Source organism: Idiotropiscis lumnitzeri, unplaced genomic scaffold (assembly GCF_059441095.1).
Source record: "Idiotropiscis lumnitzeri isolate Australia: NSW breed Sydney's pygmy pipehorse unplaced genomic scaffold, RoL_Ilum_1.0 HiC_scaffold_121, whole genome shotgun sequence".
In the NCBI taxonomy this organism is placed as follows: Eukaryota; Metazoa; Chordata; class Actinopteri; order Syngnathiformes; family Syngnathidae; genus Idiotropiscis; species Idiotropiscis lumnitzeri.
The window spans coordinates 628766-647181 of NW_028283659.1; the positions used below are offsets into that span (position 1 = coordinate 628766).

General features: G+C 43.4%; 1 long non-coding RNA gene across 2 annotated transcripts; it reads right to left on the minus strand.

Moving 5' to 3' along the window:
• Nucleotides 1-378: 378 nt before the first annotated feature.
• Nucleotides 379-17560, minus strand: LOC148315110 (uncharacterized). 2 transcript variants are annotated; one of them, XR_015841264.1, is made up of 8 exons: nucleotides 17368-17560; nucleotides 14113-14213; nucleotides 10446-10531; nucleotides 7195-7295; nucleotides 7032-7117; nucleotides 3875-3975; nucleotides 3699-3799; nucleotides 379-469 (listed from the first exon to the last, which is right to left on the minus strand). It is a non-coding gene; the product is annotated as an uncharacterized LOC148315110 (long non-coding RNA). The 2 variants fall into 2 exon arrangements; XR_015841265.1 differs by lacking the exons at nucleotides 7032-7117; nucleotides 7195-7295.
• Between the last annotated feature and the right edge of the window lie 856 nt (nucleotides 17561-18416).

The following is an 18416-nucleotide window of genomic DNA, read 5'->3' on the forward strand; positions in this document are numbered from 1 at the left end:
CAAAATAATAACATTAAGATGTCTTCAGGTCGGGACGTTTTATTTACAGGTGAAGGTTTGGATTTTTAGGAGCATGTGCAGGGGAGTTATTAAGCATTCATTTATTTGTATTAGGTTCATTTTGTCTTCTTATTATTGATATTTGACTGATTCATTAAAAGCAGACAATTATGTTTTAGGTTAATTTTTTACCTGACATGTTTCGGCGAGTCTTTCGCCTTCTTCAGAGTGTCGCATGATGGTGTCTTGAGACCCGTCTTTATCAGCTGATGTTCCATGAGGGTGTGACTTACCTGTCAAAAAAATGAAAAATCAGAGCAGTAAAAGAACAAGCACAACATGAACATTACAAATCAGCAATCACTGACCACTGCAAAAGGGAAAACCACATCATGGACCGGGAGAAGGGCAGGGTCATCCGCACCGAAGAGAACAAACAACAGCGCTGGATCAGAGAGGCCATTGAGATCTGCAAGCGAGGCATAAAAACCATGAACAGAGACAAGGGAGCCTTCATCCTCTCTACCACCTGTAGCAGCATTTTGGCGGAGTGAACGGACAGCGGGGGGCGTGACTTGCCTTCATTCTTGTGACAGGTAAGTCACGCCCTCATGGAACATCAGCTGATAAAGACGGGCCACAAGACACCATCATGTGACACTCTGAAGAAGGCGAAAGACTTTCGTATTGTGACATCCTCAAGGCCTAAACACTCATCCGAGCAAATGTAAGGTAGATTTTGTTAACCTGCCCGGAGAAAAAAATCAACGAAAATAATTTGTATTTGTTTTAACCAGTTGGTGGCGCTACCACTGCGATCAAAAATAAGTTGGCAGCCGTCTTCAGGGCCTGAATATCCTCAAATGTGAAAAATTTCGAGAAGATGGATCATCTGAATCATTTTGCAGGAACTTTTGTTGCCACGGAGAATAATCAGACTCTGCGGCACCGTAATAGCCACGCCCTTCGAAGGAAAGTCACAAAAATAGGGATAGAGTAAGATCAATGTCTTGAGTCTTTTCTAGCCAATTTTCAATCAGATTCGTTAAAAGGGCACCGTGCAGTACGTCAAAATGTAAAAAATGATATTGATTGGCGCAAGGTCTATAACTGAATATAAACATATAGATGTCTTCAGGTACAGACTCTTTATGTACATGTGAAGTTTTGGATTTTTAGCAGCATGTGCAGGAGAGTTATTAAGCATTTTGTCCATTGCGGCGAAGGAAATCTTAAGTGAAAACTTTGATGCCCCGCCCCCGTCATATAGTATTTCGGAAACAAAAAATTTTAGCCCCAGTGTTTGTGCCAGGTCTTCAGATGCTACAGACATAATTTTAAGGCAATCAGATGAAGCCTTTAGGATCAGGGTGCAAAAGAATGACCCCTGTAAACATGCAAAAAAGGGCAAAAGTCGGACTTTCAAAAATTCATAACTCACTTCCTGTTCATATTAGACGTTAAAATATCAAATTTTTCGCCATGCCCGATGAGACTGCCAAGTTTGGTGAGTTTTTGTGCATGTTTCGGGGGTCAAAAATGCGATCGAACAATCCGAAAAATAATAATAATAATAATTTCTACAAAAACAATAGGGACTTCGCAGCGGTCGCTGCTCAGGCCCTAATAATAATAATAATAAAAGTAATAATATTTTCTACAAAAACAATAGGGACCTCGCCGCGGTCGCTGCTCGGGCCCCAATAATAATTTCTACACAAAGTCCATTGTGGTGACCCGCCCCCTTTTAAGTAAATTCAAAATGGCCGACTTCCTGTAAAACCTAGCTCATTGCTCCAAGAGACTTTTTTGTAGGTCTTGGTCTTATACATACAGTGAACCCTCGCTACTTCGCGGTTCACCTTTCGCGGGTTCAGTGCTTCGCGGGTCTAAAAAATATTCGGGGGCATTGTAGTTTCGCCGAGCGGCACGACGGGGCGCTGGAGCGGTTAGACGGCCGGCGTGCGCCGAAGAAGAGCGTGGGCGAAGAGGAGAGTGGACGAAGAAGAGCACGTTCCCCCGGACACGATCGGTGGCGACGTTTCGCGCGGTTCGGACCGTACCAGAGCTCCGGCCAGCGTGCGTGGCAGTTAAGCCGTAGAGGAGCACCTTCCCCGGGCACGGGCGGTGCCAAGCGGCCCCTAAGTTTAACCGAATGGAAGCTCCGGAGGAGGAGGGCATGCTCGCGTCACAGTAAGCCGAAGAGGAGCACCTTCCCCGGGCACGGGCGGTTCCAAGCGGCCCCTAAGTTTAACCGAATGGAAGCTCCGGAGGAGGAGGGCATGCTCGCGTCACAGTAAGCCGAAGAGGAGCACCTTCCCCGGGCACGGGCGGTGCCAAGCGGCCCCTAAGTTTAACCGAATGGAAGCTCCGGGGGAGGAGGACGGGCGTGTGTCACAGTTAAGCCAAATTGGAGCACCTCTTCTGCCCGGGCACGAGCGGAGCGCGAGGCTGTCAGTTATGAATGAATAAATGAATAAATAAATAAAGAATGCCACCTTTCATTTCACAGGGCACACCGGACGGCGTACCAGCAGGTAAAAGTCGGAGTAATTAAATAAATACAAAAAGAATGGCTGGGGAATAAAAAAATAATACGTTTTAATAATAATTTGTTTTTTTTGTTATAACATGAATTTCACTCTCTCTCTCCCCGTATATATATATATATATATATTTATATATTTATTATATATATTGTATATTTTTTTTAAGCATTTTTGAAGGTGCGCCGCTACTTCGCGGATTTTCAGTTTTCGCGGATGGTCTCGGTCCCCATTAACCGCGATAACCGAGGGTTCACTGTACTCCATAAAATTTACAAAAAGCGAGGTGAAACATTCAACCAGAGCTGCTTTTTTTTAACATTTCTCGAGGGCCATGGCGAGCCATTTCAAAAAAGCTGCACAACTAACGTATAAAATATTGATAAATTTGCTCGGCCTGATGTGTGTGTAAAGTTTTACGAGTTGTCGTTCATATTTAGAACCTCATAATCAGCTTTGTTTTATTGCCGAACAGTGCAATGCCACTCCCACAACTTTTCACGAAAAATCACGAATTTCGTATTGTGACATCCTCATGGCCGAAACAGTCATCCGAGCATATATGAGGGCGACCTTGTTGAGTTGCACGGAGAAAAACATCCAAGAAAATAACTTGTATTAGCTTTTACCAGTTGGTGGCGCTACTACTACGATGTAAAATAAGTTGGTAGATGTCTTCAGGGCTGAAGTATCCTCAAATGTGTACAACTTCGAGAAGATAGGATCATCTGAGTCATGTTGCCGGAGCTTTTGTTGCCACAGAGTACAATCGGACTTTTCAGCACCTTAATAGCCACGCCTTTTGCCAAAACGTCACAAAATTCGGCAGAGAGTAAGATCATTGTCTTGAGTCTTTTCTGACTAATTTTCAGTCGGATTTGTCAAAAGGGCACCGTGCAGTACGTGAAAATTAAAATAAAAACAAATTTTTGATTCCACTTGGCGGCACTGTGTGTATAACAAAATAATAACATTAAGATGTCTTCAGGTCGGGACGTTTTATTTACAGGTGAAGGTTTGGATTTTTAGGAGCATGTGCAGGGGAGTTATTAAGCATTCATTTATTTGTATTAGGTTCATTTTGTCTTCTTATTATTGATATTTGACTGATTCATTAAAAGCAGACAATTATGTTTTAGGTTAATTTTTTACCTGACATGTTTCGGCGAGTCTTTCGCCTTCTTCAGAGTGTCGCATGATGGTGTCTTGAGACCCGTCTTTATCAGCTGATGTTCCATGAGGGTGTGACTTACCTGTCAAAAAAATGAAAAATCAGAGCAGTCAAAGAACAAGCACAACATGAACATTACAAATCAGCAATCACTGACCACTGCAAAAGGGAAAACCACATCATGGACCGGGAGAAGGGCAGGGTCATCCGCACCGAAGAGAACAAACAACAGCGCTGGATCAGAGAGGCCATTGAGATCTGCAAGCGAGGCATAAAAACCATGAACAGAGACAAGGGAGCCTTCATCCTCTCTACCACCTGGACCAGCATCTTGGCGGAGTGAACGGACAGCGGGGGGCGTGACTTGCCTTCATTCTTGTGACAGGTAAGTCACGCCCTCATGGAACATCAGCTGATAAAGACGGGTCACAAGACAGCATCATGTGACACTCTGAAGAAGGCGAAAGACTTTTGTATTGTGACATGCTCAAGGCCTAAACACTCATCCGAGCAAATATAAGGTAGATTTTGTTCACCTGCCCGGAGAAAAACATCAACGAAAATAATTTGTATTTGTTTTAACCAGTTGGTGGCGCTACCACTGCGATCAAAAATAAGTTGGCAGCCGTCTTCAGGGCCTGAATATCCTCAAATGTGAAAGATTTCCAGAAGATGGATCATCTGAATCATTTTGCAGGAACTTTTGTTGCCACGGAGAATAATCAGACTCTGCGGCACCGTAATAGCCACGCCCTTTGAAGGAAAGTCATAAAAATAGGGATAGAGTAAGATCAATGTCTTGAGTCTTTTCTAGCCAATTTTCAATCGGATTCGTTAAAAGGGCACCATGCAGTACGTCAAAATGTAAAAAATGATATTGATTGGCGCAAGGTGTATAACTGAATATAAACATATAGATGTCTTCAGGTACAGACTCTTTATGTACATGTGAAGTTTTGGATTTTTAGCAGCATGTGCAGGAGAGTTATTAAGCATTTTTTCCATTGCGGCGAAGGAAATCTTAAGTGAAAACTTTGAAGCCCCGCCCCCGTCATATAGTATTTCGGAAACAAAAAATTTTAGCCCCAGTGTTTGTCCCAGGTCTTCAGATGCTACAGACAGAATTTTAAGGCAATCAGATGAAGCCTTTAGGATCAGGGTGCAAAAGAATGACCCCTGTAAACATGCAAAAAAGGGCAAAAGTCGGTTTCAAAAATTCATAACTCACTTCCTGTTCATATTAGACGTTAAAATATCAAATTTTTCGCCATGCCCGATGAGACTGCCAAGTTTGGTGAGTTTTTGTGCATGTTTCGGGGGTCAAAAATGCGATCGAACAATCGGAAAAATAATAATAATAATAATTTCTACAAAAACAATAGGGACCTCGCCGCGGTCGCTGCTCGGGCCCCAATAATAATTTCTACACAAAGTCCATTGTGGTGACCCGCCCCCTTTTAAGTAAATTCAAAATGGCCGACTTCCTGTAAAACCTAGCTCATTGCTCCAAGAGACTTTTTTGTAGGTCTTGGTCTTATACATACAGTGAACCCTCGCTACTTCGCGGTTCACCTTTCGCGGGTTCAGTGCTTCGCGGGTCTAAAAAATATTCGGGGTCATTGTAGTTTCGCCGAGCGGCACGACGGGGCGCTGGAGCGGTTAGACGGCCGGCGTGCGCCGAAGAAGAGCGTGGGCGAAGAGGAGAGTGGACGAAGAAGAGCACGTTCCCCCGGACACGATCGGTGGCGACGTTTCGCGCGGTTCGGACCGTACCAGAGCTCCGGCCGGCGTGCGTGGCAGTTAAGCCGTAGAGGAGCACCTTCCCCGGGCACGGGCGGTTCCAAGCGGCCCCTAAGTTTAACCGAATGGAAGCTCCGGAGGAGGAGGGCATGCTCGCGTCACAGTAAGCCGAAGAGGAGCACCTTCCCCGGGCACGGGCGGTGCCAAGCGGCCCCTAAGTTTAACCGAATGGAAGCTCCGGGGGAGGAGGGCGGGCGTGTGTCACAGTTAAGCCAAATTGGAGCACCTCTTCTACCCGGGCACGAGCGGAGCGCGAGGCTGTCAGTTATGAATGAATAAATGAATAAATAAATAAAGAATGCCACCTTTCATTTCACAGGGCACACCGGACGGCGTACCAGCAGGTAAAAGTCGGAGTAATTAAATAAATACTAAAAGAATGGCTGGGGAATAAAAAAATAATACGTTTTAATAATAATTTGTTTTTTTTGTTATAACATGAATTTCACTCTCTCTCTCCCCGTATATATATATATATATATATATATATATATATATATATATATAATATATATTGTATATTTTTTTTAAGCATTTTTGAAGGTGCGCCGCTACTTCGCGGATTTTCAGTTTTCGCGGGTGGTCTCGGTCCCCATTAACCGCGATAACCGAGGGTTCACTGTACTCCATAAAATTTACAAAAAGCGAGGTGAAACACTCAACCAGAGCTGCTTTTTTTAACATTTCTCGAGGGCCATGGCGAGCCATTTCAAAAAAGCTGCACAACTAACGTATAAAATATTGATAAATTTGCTCGGCCTGATGTGTGTGTAAAGTTTTACGAGTTGTCGTTCATATTTAGAACCTCATAATCAGCTTTGTTTTATTGCCGAACAGTGCAATGCCACTCCCACAACTTTTCACGAAAAAGGACGAATTTCGTATTGTGACATCCTCATGGCCGAAACAGTCATCCGAGCATATATGAGGGCGACCTTGTTGAGTTGCACGGAGAAAAACATCCAAGAAAATAACTTGTATTAGCTTTTACCAGTTGGTGGCGCTACTACTACGATGTAAAATAAGTTGGTAGATGTCTTCAGGGCTGAAGTATCCTCAAATGTGTACAACTTCGAGAAGATAGGATCATCTGAGTCATGTTGCCGGAGCTTTTGTTGCCACAGAGTACAATCGGACTTTTCAGCACCTTAATAGCCACGCCTTTTGCCAAAACGTCACAAAATTCGGCAGAGAGTAAGATCATTGTCTTGAGTCTTTTCTGACTAATTTTCAGTCGGATTCGTCAAAAGGGCACCGTGCAGTACGTGAAAATTAAAATAAAAACAAATTTTTGATTCCACTTGGCGGCACTGTGTGTATAACAAAATAATAACATTACGATGTCTTCAGGTCGGGACGTTTTATTTACAGGTGAAGGTTTGGATTTTTAGGAGCATGTGCAGGGGAGTTATTAAGCATTCATTTATTTGTATTAGGTTCATTTTGTCTTCTTATTATTGATATTTGACTGATTCATTAAAAGCAGACAATTATGTTTTAGGTTAATTTTTTACCTGACATGTTTCGGCGAGTCTTTCGCCTTCTTCAGAGTGTCGCATGATGGTGTCTTGAGCTGATGTTTCATGAGGGTGTGACTTACCTGTCAAAAAAATGAAAAAAATCAGAGCAGTAAAAGAACAAGCACAACATGAACATTACAAATCAGCAATCACTGACCACTGCAAAAGGGAAAACCACATCATGGACCGGGAGAAGGGCAGGGTCATCCGCACAGAAGAGAACAAACAACAGCGCTGGATCAGAGAGGCCATTGAGATCTGCAAGCGAGGCATAAAAACCATGAACAGAGACAAGGGAGCCTTCATCCTCTCTACCACCTGGACCAGCATCTTGGCGGAGTGAACGGACAGCGGGGGGCGTGACTTGCCTTCATTCTTGTGACAGGTAAGTCACGCCCTCATGGAACATCAGCTGATAAAGACGGGTCACAAGACAGCATCATGTGACACTCTGAAGAAGGCGAAAGACTTTTGTATTGTGACATGCTCAAGGCCTAAACACTCATCCGAGCAAATATAAGGTAGATTTTGTTCACCTGCCCGGAGAAAAACATCAACGAAAATAATTTGTATTTGTTTTAACCAGTTGGTGGCGCTACCACTGCGATCAAAAATAAGTTGGCAGCCGTCTTCAGGGCCTGAATATCCTCAAATGTGAAAGATTTCCAGAAGATGGATCATCTGAATCATTTTGCAGGAACTTTTGTTGCCACGGAGAATAATCAGACTCTGCGGCACCGTAATAGCCACGCCCTTTGAAGGAAAGTCATAAAAATAGGGATAGAGTAAGATCAATGTCTTGAGTCTTTTCTAGCCAATTTTCAATCGGATTCGTTAAAAGGGCACCATGCAGTACGTCAAAATGTAAAAAATGATATTGATTGGCGCAAGGTGTATAACTGAATATAAACATATAGATGTCTTCAGGTACAGACTCTTTATGTACATGTGAAGTTTTGGATTTTTAGCAGCATGTGCAGGAGAGTTATTAAGCATTTTGTCCATTGCGGCGAAGGAAATCTTAAGTGAAAACTTTGAAGCCCCGCCCCCGTCATATAGTATTTCGGAAACAAAAAATTTTAGCCCCAGTGTTTGTCCCAGGTCTTCAGATGCTACAGACAGAATTTTAAGGCAATCAGATGAAGCCTTTAGGATCAGGGTGCAAAAGAATGACCCCTGTAAACATGCAAAAAAGGGCAAAAGTCGGACTTTCAAAAATTCATAACTCACTTCCTGTTCATATTAGACGTTAAAATATCAAATTTTTCGCCATGCCCGATGAGACTGCCAAGTTTGGTGAGTTTTTGTGCATGTTTCGGGGGTCAAAAATGCGATCGAACAATCGGAAAAATAATAATAATAATAATTTCTACAAAAACAATAGGGACTTCGCAGCGGTCGCTGCTCAGGCCCTAATAATAATAATAATAATAATAATAAAAGTAATAATGTTTTCTACAAAAACAATAGGGACCTGGCCGCGGTCGCTGCTCGGGCCCCAATAATAATTTCTACACAAAGTCCATTGTGGTGACCCGCCCCCTTTTAAGTAAATTCAAAATGGCCGACTTCCTGTAAAACCTAGCTCATTGCTCCAAGAGACTTTTTTGTAGGTCTTGGTCTTATACATACAGTGAACCCTCGCTACTTCGCGGTTCACCTTTCGCGGGTTCAGTGCTTCGCGGGTCTAAAAAATATTCGGGGGCATTGTAGTTTCGCCGAGCGGCACGACGGGGCGCTGGAGCGGTTAGACGGCCGGCGTGCGCCGAAGAAGAGCGTGGGCGAAGAGGAGAGTGGACGAAGAAGAGCACGTTCCCCCGGACACGATCGGTGGCGACGTTTCGCGCGGTTCGGACCGTACCAGAGCTCCGGCCGGCGTGCGTGGCAGTTAAGCCGTAGAGGAGCACCTTCCCCGGGCACGGGCGGTTCCAAGCGGCCCCTAAGTTTAACCGAATGGAAGCTCCGGAGGAGGAGGGCATGCTCGCGTCACAGTAAGCCGAAGAGGAGCACCTTCCCCGGGCACGGGCGGTGCCAAGCGGCCCCTAAGTTTAACCGAATGGAAGCTCCGGGGGCGGAGGGCGGGCGTGTGTCACAGTTAAGCCAAATTGGAGCACCTCTTCTGCCCGGGTACGAGCGGAGCGCGAGGCTGTCAGTTATGAATGAATAAATGAATAAATAAATAAAGAATGCCACCTTTCATTTCACAGGGCACACCGGACGGCGTACCAGCAGGTAAAAGTCGGAGTAATTAAATAAATACTAAAAGAATGGCTGGGGAATAAAAAAATAATACGTTTTAATAATAATTTGGTTTTTTTGTTATAACATGAATTTCACTCTCTCTCTCCCCGTATATATATATATATATATATATATATATATATATATATATATATTTATTATATATATTGTTTATTTTTTTTAAGCATTTTTGAAGGTGCGCCGCTACTTCGCGGATTTTCAGTTTTCGCGGGTGGTCTCGGTCCCCATTAACCGCGATAACCGAGGGTTCACTGTACTCCATAAAATTTACAAAAAGCGAGGTGAAACACTCAACCAGAGCTGCTTTTTTTAACATTTCTCGAGGGCCATGGCGAGCCATTTCAAAAAAGCTGCACAACTAACGTATAAAATATTGATAAATTTGCTCGGCCTGATGTGTGTGTAAAGTTTTACGAGTTGTCGTTCATATTTAGAACCTCATAATCAGCTTTGTTTTATTGCCGAACAGTGCAATGCCACTCCCACAACTTTTCATGAAAAAGGACGAATTTCGTATTGTGACATCCTCATGGCCGAAACAGTCATCCGAGCATATATGAGGGCGACCTTGTTGAGTTGCACGGAGAAAAACATCCAAGAAAATAACTTGTATTAGCTTTTACCAGTTGGTGGCGCTACTACTACGATGTAAAATAAGTTGGTAGATGTCTTCAGGGCTGAAGTATCCTCAAATGTGTACACCTTCGAGAAGATAGGATCATCTGAGTCATGTTGCCGGAGCTTTTGTTGCCACAGAGTACAATCGGACTTTTCAGCACCTTAATAGCCACGCCTTTTGCCAAAACGTCACAAAATTCGTCAGAGAGTAAGATCATTGTCTTGAATCTTTTCTGACTCATTTTCAGTCGGATTCGTCAAAAGGGCACCGTGCAGTACGTGAAAATTAAAATAAAAACAAATTTTTGATTCCACTTGGCGGCACTGTGTGTATAACAAAATAATAACATTAAGATGTCTTCAGGTCGGGACGTTTTATTTACAGGTGAAGGTTTGGATTTTTAGGAGCATGTGCAGGGGAGTTATTAAGCATTCATTTATTTGTATTAGGTTCATTTTGTCTTCTTATTATTGATATTTGACTGATTCATTAAAAGCAGACAATTATGTTTTAGGTTAATTTTTTACCTGACATGTTTCGGCGAGTCTTTTGCCTTCTTCAGAGTGTCGCATGATGGTGTCTTGAGCTGATGTTCCATGAGGGTGTGACTTACCTGTCAAAAAAATGAAAAATCAGAGCAGTAAAAGAACAAGCACAACATGAACATTACAAATCAGCAATCACTGACCACTGCAAAAGGGAAAACCACATCATGGACCGGGAGAAGGGCAGGGTCATCCGCACCGAAGAGAACAAACAACAGCGCTGGATCAGAGAGGCCATTGAGATCTGCAAGCGAGGCATAAAAACCATGAACAGAGACAAGGGAGCCTTCATCCTCTCTACCACCTGGAGCAGCATTTTGGCGGAGTGAACGGACAGCGGGGGGCGTGACTTGCCTTCATTCTTGTGACAGGTAAGTCACGCCCTCATGGAACATCAGCTGATAAAGACGGGCCACAAGACACCATCATGTGACACTCTGAAGAAGGCGAAAGACTTTCGTATTGTGACATCCTCAAGGCCTAAACACTCATCCGAGCAAATGTAAGGTAGATTTTGTTAACCTGCCCGGAGAAAAAAATCAACGAAAATAATTTGTATTTGTTTTAACCAGTTGGTGGCGCTACCACTGCGATCAAAAATAAGTTGGCAGCCGTCTTCAGGGCCTGAATATCCTCAAATGTGAAAAATTTTGAGAAGATGGATCATCTGAATCATTTTGCAGGAACTTTTGTTGCCACGGAGAATAATCAGACTCTGCGGCACCGTAATAGCCACGCCCTTCGAAGGAAAGTCACAAAAATAGGGATAGAGTAAGATTAATGTCTTGAGTCTTTTCTAGCCAATTTTCAATCAGATTCGTTAAAAGGGCACCGTGCAGTACGTCAAAATGTAAAAAATGATATTGATTGGCGCAAGGTGTATAACTGAATATAAACATATAGATGTCTTCAGGTACAGACTCTTTATGTACATGTGAAGTTTGGGATTTTTAGCAGCATGTGCAGGAGAGTTATTAAGCATTTTGTCCATTGCGGCGAAGGAAATCTTAAGTGAAAACTTTGATGCCCCGCCCCCGTCATATAGTATTTCGGAAACAAAAAATTTTAGCCCCAGTGTTTGTGCCAGGTCTTCAGATGCTACAGACAGAATTTTAAGGCAATCAGATGAAGCCTTTAGGAACAGGGTGCAAAAGAATGACCCCTGTAAACATGCAAAAAAGGGCAAAAGTCGGACTTTCAAAATTTCATAACTCACTTCCTGTTCATATTAGACGTTAAAATATCAAATTTTTCGCCATGCCCGATGAGACTGCCAAGTTTGGTGAGTTTTTGTGCATGTTTCGGGGGTCAAAAATGCGATAGAACAATCGGAAAAATAATAATAATAATAATTTCTACAAAAACAATAGGGACTTCGCAGCGGTCGCTGCTCAGGCCCAAATAATAATAATAATAATAATAATAAAAGTAATAATATTTTCTACAAAAACAATAGGGACCTCGCCGCGGTCGCTGCTCGGGCCCCAATAATAATTTCTACACAAAGTCCATTGTGGTGACCCGCCCCCTTTTAAGTAAATTCAAAATGTAAAACCTAGCTCATTGCTCCAAGAGACTTTTTTGTAGGTCTTGGTCTTATACATACAGTGAACCCTCGCTACTTCGCGGTTCACCTTTCGCGGATTCAGTGCTTCGCGGGTCTAAAAAATATTCGGGGGCATTGTAGTTTCGCCGAGCGGCACGACGGGGCGCTGGAGCGGTTAGACGGCCGGCGTGCGCCGAAGAAGAGCGTGGGCGAAGAGGAGAGTGGACGAAGAAAAGCACGTTCCCCCGGACACGATCGGTGGCGACGTTTCGCGCGGTTCGGACCGTACCAGAGCTCCGGCCAGCGTGCGTGGCAGTTAAGCCGTAGAGGAGCACCTTCCCCGGGCACGGGCGGTGCCAAGCGGCCCCTAAGTTTAACCGAATGGAAGCTCCGGAGGAGGAGGGCATGCTCGCGTCACAGTAAGCCGAAGAGGAGCACCTTCCCCGGGCACGGGCGGTTCCAAGCGGCCCCTAAGTTTAACCGAATGGAAGCTCCGGAGGAGGAGGGCATGCTCGCGTCACAGTAAGCCGAAGAGGAGCACCTTCCCCGGGCACGGGCGGTGCCAAGCGGCCCCTAAGTTTAACCGAATGGAAGCTCCGGGGGAGGAGGGCGGGCGTGTGTCACAGTTAAGCCAAATTGGAGCACCTCTTCTGCCCGGGCACGAGCGGAGCGCGAGGCTGTCAGTTATGAATGAATAAATGAATAAATAAATAAAGAATGCCACCTTTCATTTCACAGGGCACACCGGACGGCGTACCAGCAGGTAAAAGTCGGAGTAATTAAATAAATACAAAAAGAATGGCTGGGGAATAAAAAAATAATACGTTTTAATAATAATTAGTTTTTTTTGTTATAACATGAATTTCACTCTCTCTCTTCCCGTATATATATATATATATATATATATATATATTTATTATATATATTGTATATTTTTTTTAAGCATTTTTGAAGGTGCGCCGCTACTTCGCGGATTTTCAGTTTTCGCGGGTGGTCTCGGTCCCCATTAACCGCGATAACCGAGGGTTCACTGTACTCCATAAAATTTACAAAAAGCGAGGTGAAACACTCAACCAGAGCTGCTTTTTTTTAACATTTCTCGAGGGCCATGGCGAGCCATTTCAAAAAAGCTGCACAACTAACGTATAAAATATTGATAAATTTGCTCGGCCTGATGTGTGTGTAAAGTTTCACGAGTTGTCGTTCATATTTAGAACCTCATAATCAGCGTTGTTTTATTGCCGAACAGTGCAATGCCACTCCCACAACTTTTCACGAAAAAGGACTAATTTCGTATTGTGACATCCTCATGGCCGAAACAGTAATCCGAGCATATATGAGGGCGACCTTGTTGAGTTGCACGGAGAAAAACATCCAAGAAAATAACTTGTATTAGCTTTTACCAGTTGGTGGCGCTACTACTATGATGTAAAATAAGTTGGTAGATGTCTTCAGGGCTGAAGTATCCTCAAATGTGTACAACTTCGAGAAGATAGGATCATCTGAGTCATGTTGCCGGAGCTTTTGTTGCCACAGAGTACAATCGGACTTTTCAGCACCTTAATAGCCACGCCTTTTGCCAAAACGTCACAAAATTCGGCAGAGAGTAAGATCATTGTCTTGAGTCTTTTCTGACTAATTTTCAGTCGGATTCGTCAAAAGGGCACCGTGCAGTACGTGAAAATTAAAATTAAAAAAAATTTTTGATTCCACTTGGCGGCACTGTGTGTATAACAAAATAATAACATTAAGATGTCTTCAGGTCGGGACGTTTTATTTACAGGTGAAGGTTTGGATTTTTAGGAGCATGTGCAGGGGAGTTATTAAGCATTCATTTATTTGTATTAGGTTCATTTTGTCTTCTTATTATTGATATTTGACTGATTCATTAAAAGCAGACAATTATGTTTTAGGTTAATTTTTTACCTGACATGTTTCGGCGAGTCTTTCGCCTTCTTCAGAGTGTCGCATGATGGTGTCTTGAGACCCGTCTTTATCAGCTGATGTTCCATGAGGGTGTGACTTACCTGTCAAAAAAATGAAAAAATCAGAGCAGTAAAAGAACAAGCACAACATGAACATTACAAATCAGCAATCACTGACCACTGCAAAAGGGAAAACCACATCATGGACCGGGAGAAGGGCAGGGTCATCCGCACAGAAGAGAACAAACAACAGCGCTGGATCAGAGAGGCCATTGAGATCTGCAAGCGAGGCATAAAAACCATGAACAGAGACAAGGGAGCCTTCATCCTTTCTACCACCTGGACCAGCATCTTGGCGGAGTGAACGGACAGCGGGGGGCGTGACTTGCCTTCATTCTTGTGACAGGTAAGTCACGCCCTCATGGAACATCAGCTGATAAAGACGGGTCACAAGACACCATCATGTGACACTCTGAAGAAGGCGAAAGACTTTCGTATTGTGACATGCTCAAGGCCTAAACACTCATCCGAGCAAATATAAGGTAGATTTTGTTCACCTGCCCGGAGAAAAACATCAACGAAAATAATTTGTATTTGTTTTAACCAGTTGGTGGCGCTACCACTGCGATCAAAAATAAGTTGGCAGCCGTCTTCAGGGCCTGAATATCCTCAAATGTGAAAAATTTCGAGAAGATGGATCATCTGAATCATTTTGCAGGAACTTTTGTTGCCACGGAGAATAATCAGACTCTGCGGCACCGTAATAGCCACGCCCTTCGAAGGAAAGTCACAAAAATAGGGATAGAGTAAGATCAATGTCTTGAGTCTTTTCTAGCCAATTTTCAATCAGATTCGTTAAAAGGGCACCGTGCAGTACGTCAAAATGTAAAAAATGATATTGATTGGCGCAAGGTGTATAACTGAATATAAACATATCGATGTCTTCAGGTACAGACTCTTTATGTACATGTGAAGTTTTGGATTTTTAGCAGCATGTGCAGGAGAGTTATTAAGCATTTTGTCCATTGCGGCGAAGGAAATCTTAAGTGAAAACTTTGAAGCCCCGCCCCCGTCATATAGTATTTCGGAAACAAAAAATTTTAGCCCCAGTGTTTGTCCCAGGTCTTCAGATGCTACAGACAGAATTTTAAGGCAATCAGATGAAGCCTTTAGGATCAGGGTGCAAAAGAATGACCCCTGTAAACATGCAAAAAAGGGCAAAAGTCGGACTTTCAAAAATTCATAACTCACTTCCTGTTCATATTAGACGTTAAAATATCAAATTTTTCGCCATGCCCGATGAGACTGCCAAGTTTGGTGAGTTTTTGTGCATGTTTCGGGGGTCAAAAATGCGATCGAGCAATCGGAAAAATAATAATAATAATAATTTCTACAAAAACAATAGGGACTTCGCAGCGGTCGCTGCTCAGGCCCTAATAATAATAATAATAATAATAATAAAAGTAATAATGTTTTCTACAAAAACAATAGGGACCTCGCCGCGGTCGCTGCTCGGGCCCCAATAATAATTTCTACACAAAGTCCATTGTGGTGACCCGCCCCCTTTTAAGTAAATTCAAAATGGCCGACTTCCTGTAAAACCTAGCTCATTGCTCCAAGAGACTTTTTTGTAGGTCTTGGTCTTATACATACAGTGAACCCTCGCTACTTCGCGGTTCACCTTTCGCGGGTTCAGTGCTTCGCGGGTCTAAAAAATATTCGGGGGCATTGTAGTTTCGCCGAGCGGCACGACGGGGCGCTGGAGCGGTTAGACGGCCGGCGTGCGCCGAAGAAGAGCGTGGGCGAAGAGGAGAGTGGACGAAGAAGAGCACGTTCCCCCGGACACGATCGGTGGTGACGTTTCGCGCGGTTCGGACCGTACCAGAGCTCCGGCCGGCGTGCGTGGCAGTTAAGCCGTAGAGGAGCACCTTCCCCGGGCACGGGCGGTTCCAAGCGGCCCCTAAGTTTAACCGAATGGAAGCTCCGGAGGAGGAGGGCATGCTCGCGTCACAGTAAGCCGAAGAGGAGCACCTTCCCCGGGCACGGGCGGTGCCAAGCGGCCCCTAAGTTTAACCGAATGGAAGCTCCGGGGGAGGAGGGCGGGCGTGTGTCACAGTTAAGCCAAATTGGAGCACCTCTTCTGCCCGGGCACGAGCGGAGCGCGAGGCTGTCAGTTATGAATGAATAAATAAATAAATAAATAAAGAATGCCACCTTTCATTTCACAGGGCACACCGGACGGCGTACCAGCAGGTAAAAGTCGGAGTAATTAAATAAATACTAAAAGAATGGCTGGGGAATAAAAAAATAATACGTTTTAATAATAATTTGGTTTTTTTGTTATAACATGAATTTCACTCTCTCTCTCCCAGTATATATATATATATATATATTTATATATATATATATATATATATATATTTATTATATATATTGTATATTTTTTTTAAGCATTTTTGAAGGTGCGCCGCTACTTCGCGGATTTTCAGTTTTCGCGGGTGGTCTCGGTCCCCATTAACCGCGATAACCGAGGGTTCACTGTACTCCATAAAATTTACAAAAAGCGAGGTGAAACACTCAACCAGAGCTGCTTTTTTTAACATTTCTCGAGGGCCATGGCGAGCCATTTAAAAAAAGCTGCACAACTAACGTATAAAATATTGATAAATTTGCTCGGCCTGATGTGTGTGTAAAGTTTTACGAGTTGTCGTTCATATTTAGAACCTCATAATCAGCTTTGTTTTATTGCCGAACAGTGCAATGCCACTCCCACAACTTTTCACGAAAAAGGACGAATTTCGTATTGTGACATCCTCATGGCCGAAACAGTCATCCGAGCATATATGAGGGCGACCTTGTTGAGTTGCACGGAGAAAAACATCCAAGAAAATAACTAGTATTAGCTTTTACCAGTTGGTGGCGCTACTACTACGATGTAAAATAAGTTGGTAGATGTCTTCAGGGCTGAAGTATCCTCAAATGTGTACAACTTCGAGAAGATAGGATCATCTGAGTCATGTTGCCGGAGCTTTTGTTGTCACAGAGTACAATCGGACTTTTCAGCACCTTAATAGCCACGCCTTTTGCCAAAACGTCACAAAATTCGGCAGAGAGTAAGATCATTGTCTTGAGTCTTTTCTGACTAATTTTCAGTCGGATTCGTCAAAAGGGCACCGTGCAGTACGTGAAAATTAAAATAAAAACAAATTTTTGATTCCACTTGGCGGCACTGTGTGTATAACAAAATAATAACATTACGATGTCTTCAGGTCGGGACGTTTTATTTACAGGTGAAGGTTTGGATTTTTAGGAGCATGTGCAGGGGAGTTATTAAGCATTCATTTATTTGTATTAGGTTCATTTTGTCTTCTTATTATTGATATTTGACTGATTCATTAAAAGCAGACAATTATGTTTTAGGTTAATTTTTTACCTGACATGTTTCGGCGAGTCTTTCGCCTTCTTCAGAGTGTCGCATGATGGTGTCTTGAGCTGATGTTCCATGAGGGTGTGACTTACCTGTCAAAAAAATGAAAAAAATCAGAGCAGTAAAAGAACAAGCACAACATGAACATTACAAATCAGCAATCACTGACCACTGCAAAAGGGAAAACCACATCATGGACCGGGAGAAGGGCAGGGTCATCCGCACAGAAGAGAACAAACAACAGCGCTGGATCAGAGAGGCCATTGAGATCTGCAAGCGAGGCATAAAAACCATGAACAGAGACAAGGGAGCCTTCATCCTCTCTACCACCTGGACCAGCATCTTGGCGGAGTGAACGGACAGCGGGGGGCGTGACTTGCCTTCATTCTTGTGACAGGTAAGTCACGCCCTCATGGAACATCAGCTGATAAAGACGGGTCACAAGACAGCATCATGTGACACTCTGAAGAAGGCGAAAGACTTTCGTATTGTGACATGCTCAAGGCCTAAACACTCATCCGAGCAAATATAAGGTAGATTTTGTTCACCTGCCCGGAGAAAAACATCAACGAAAATAATTTGTATTTGTTTTAACCAGTTGGTGGCGCTACCACTGCGATCAAAAATAAGTTGGCAGCCGTCTTCAGGGCCTGAATATCCTCAAATGTGAAAAATTTCGAGAAGATGGATCATCTGAATCATTTTGCAGGAACTTTTGTTGCCACGGAGAATAATCAGACTCTGCGGCACCGTAATAGCCACGCCCTTCGAAGGAAAGTCACAAAAATAGGGATAGAGTAAGATCAATGTCTTGAGTCTTTTCTAGCCAATTTTCAATCAGATTCGTTAAAAGGGCACCGTGCAGTACGTCAAAATGTAAAAAATGATATTGATTGGCGCAAGGTGTATAACTGAATATAAACATATAGATGTCTTCAGGTACAGACTTTTTATGTACATGTGAAGTTTTGGATTTTTAGCAGCATGTGCAGGAGAGTTATTAAGCATTTTGTCCATTGCGGCGAAGGAAATCTTAAGTGAAAACTTTGAAGCCC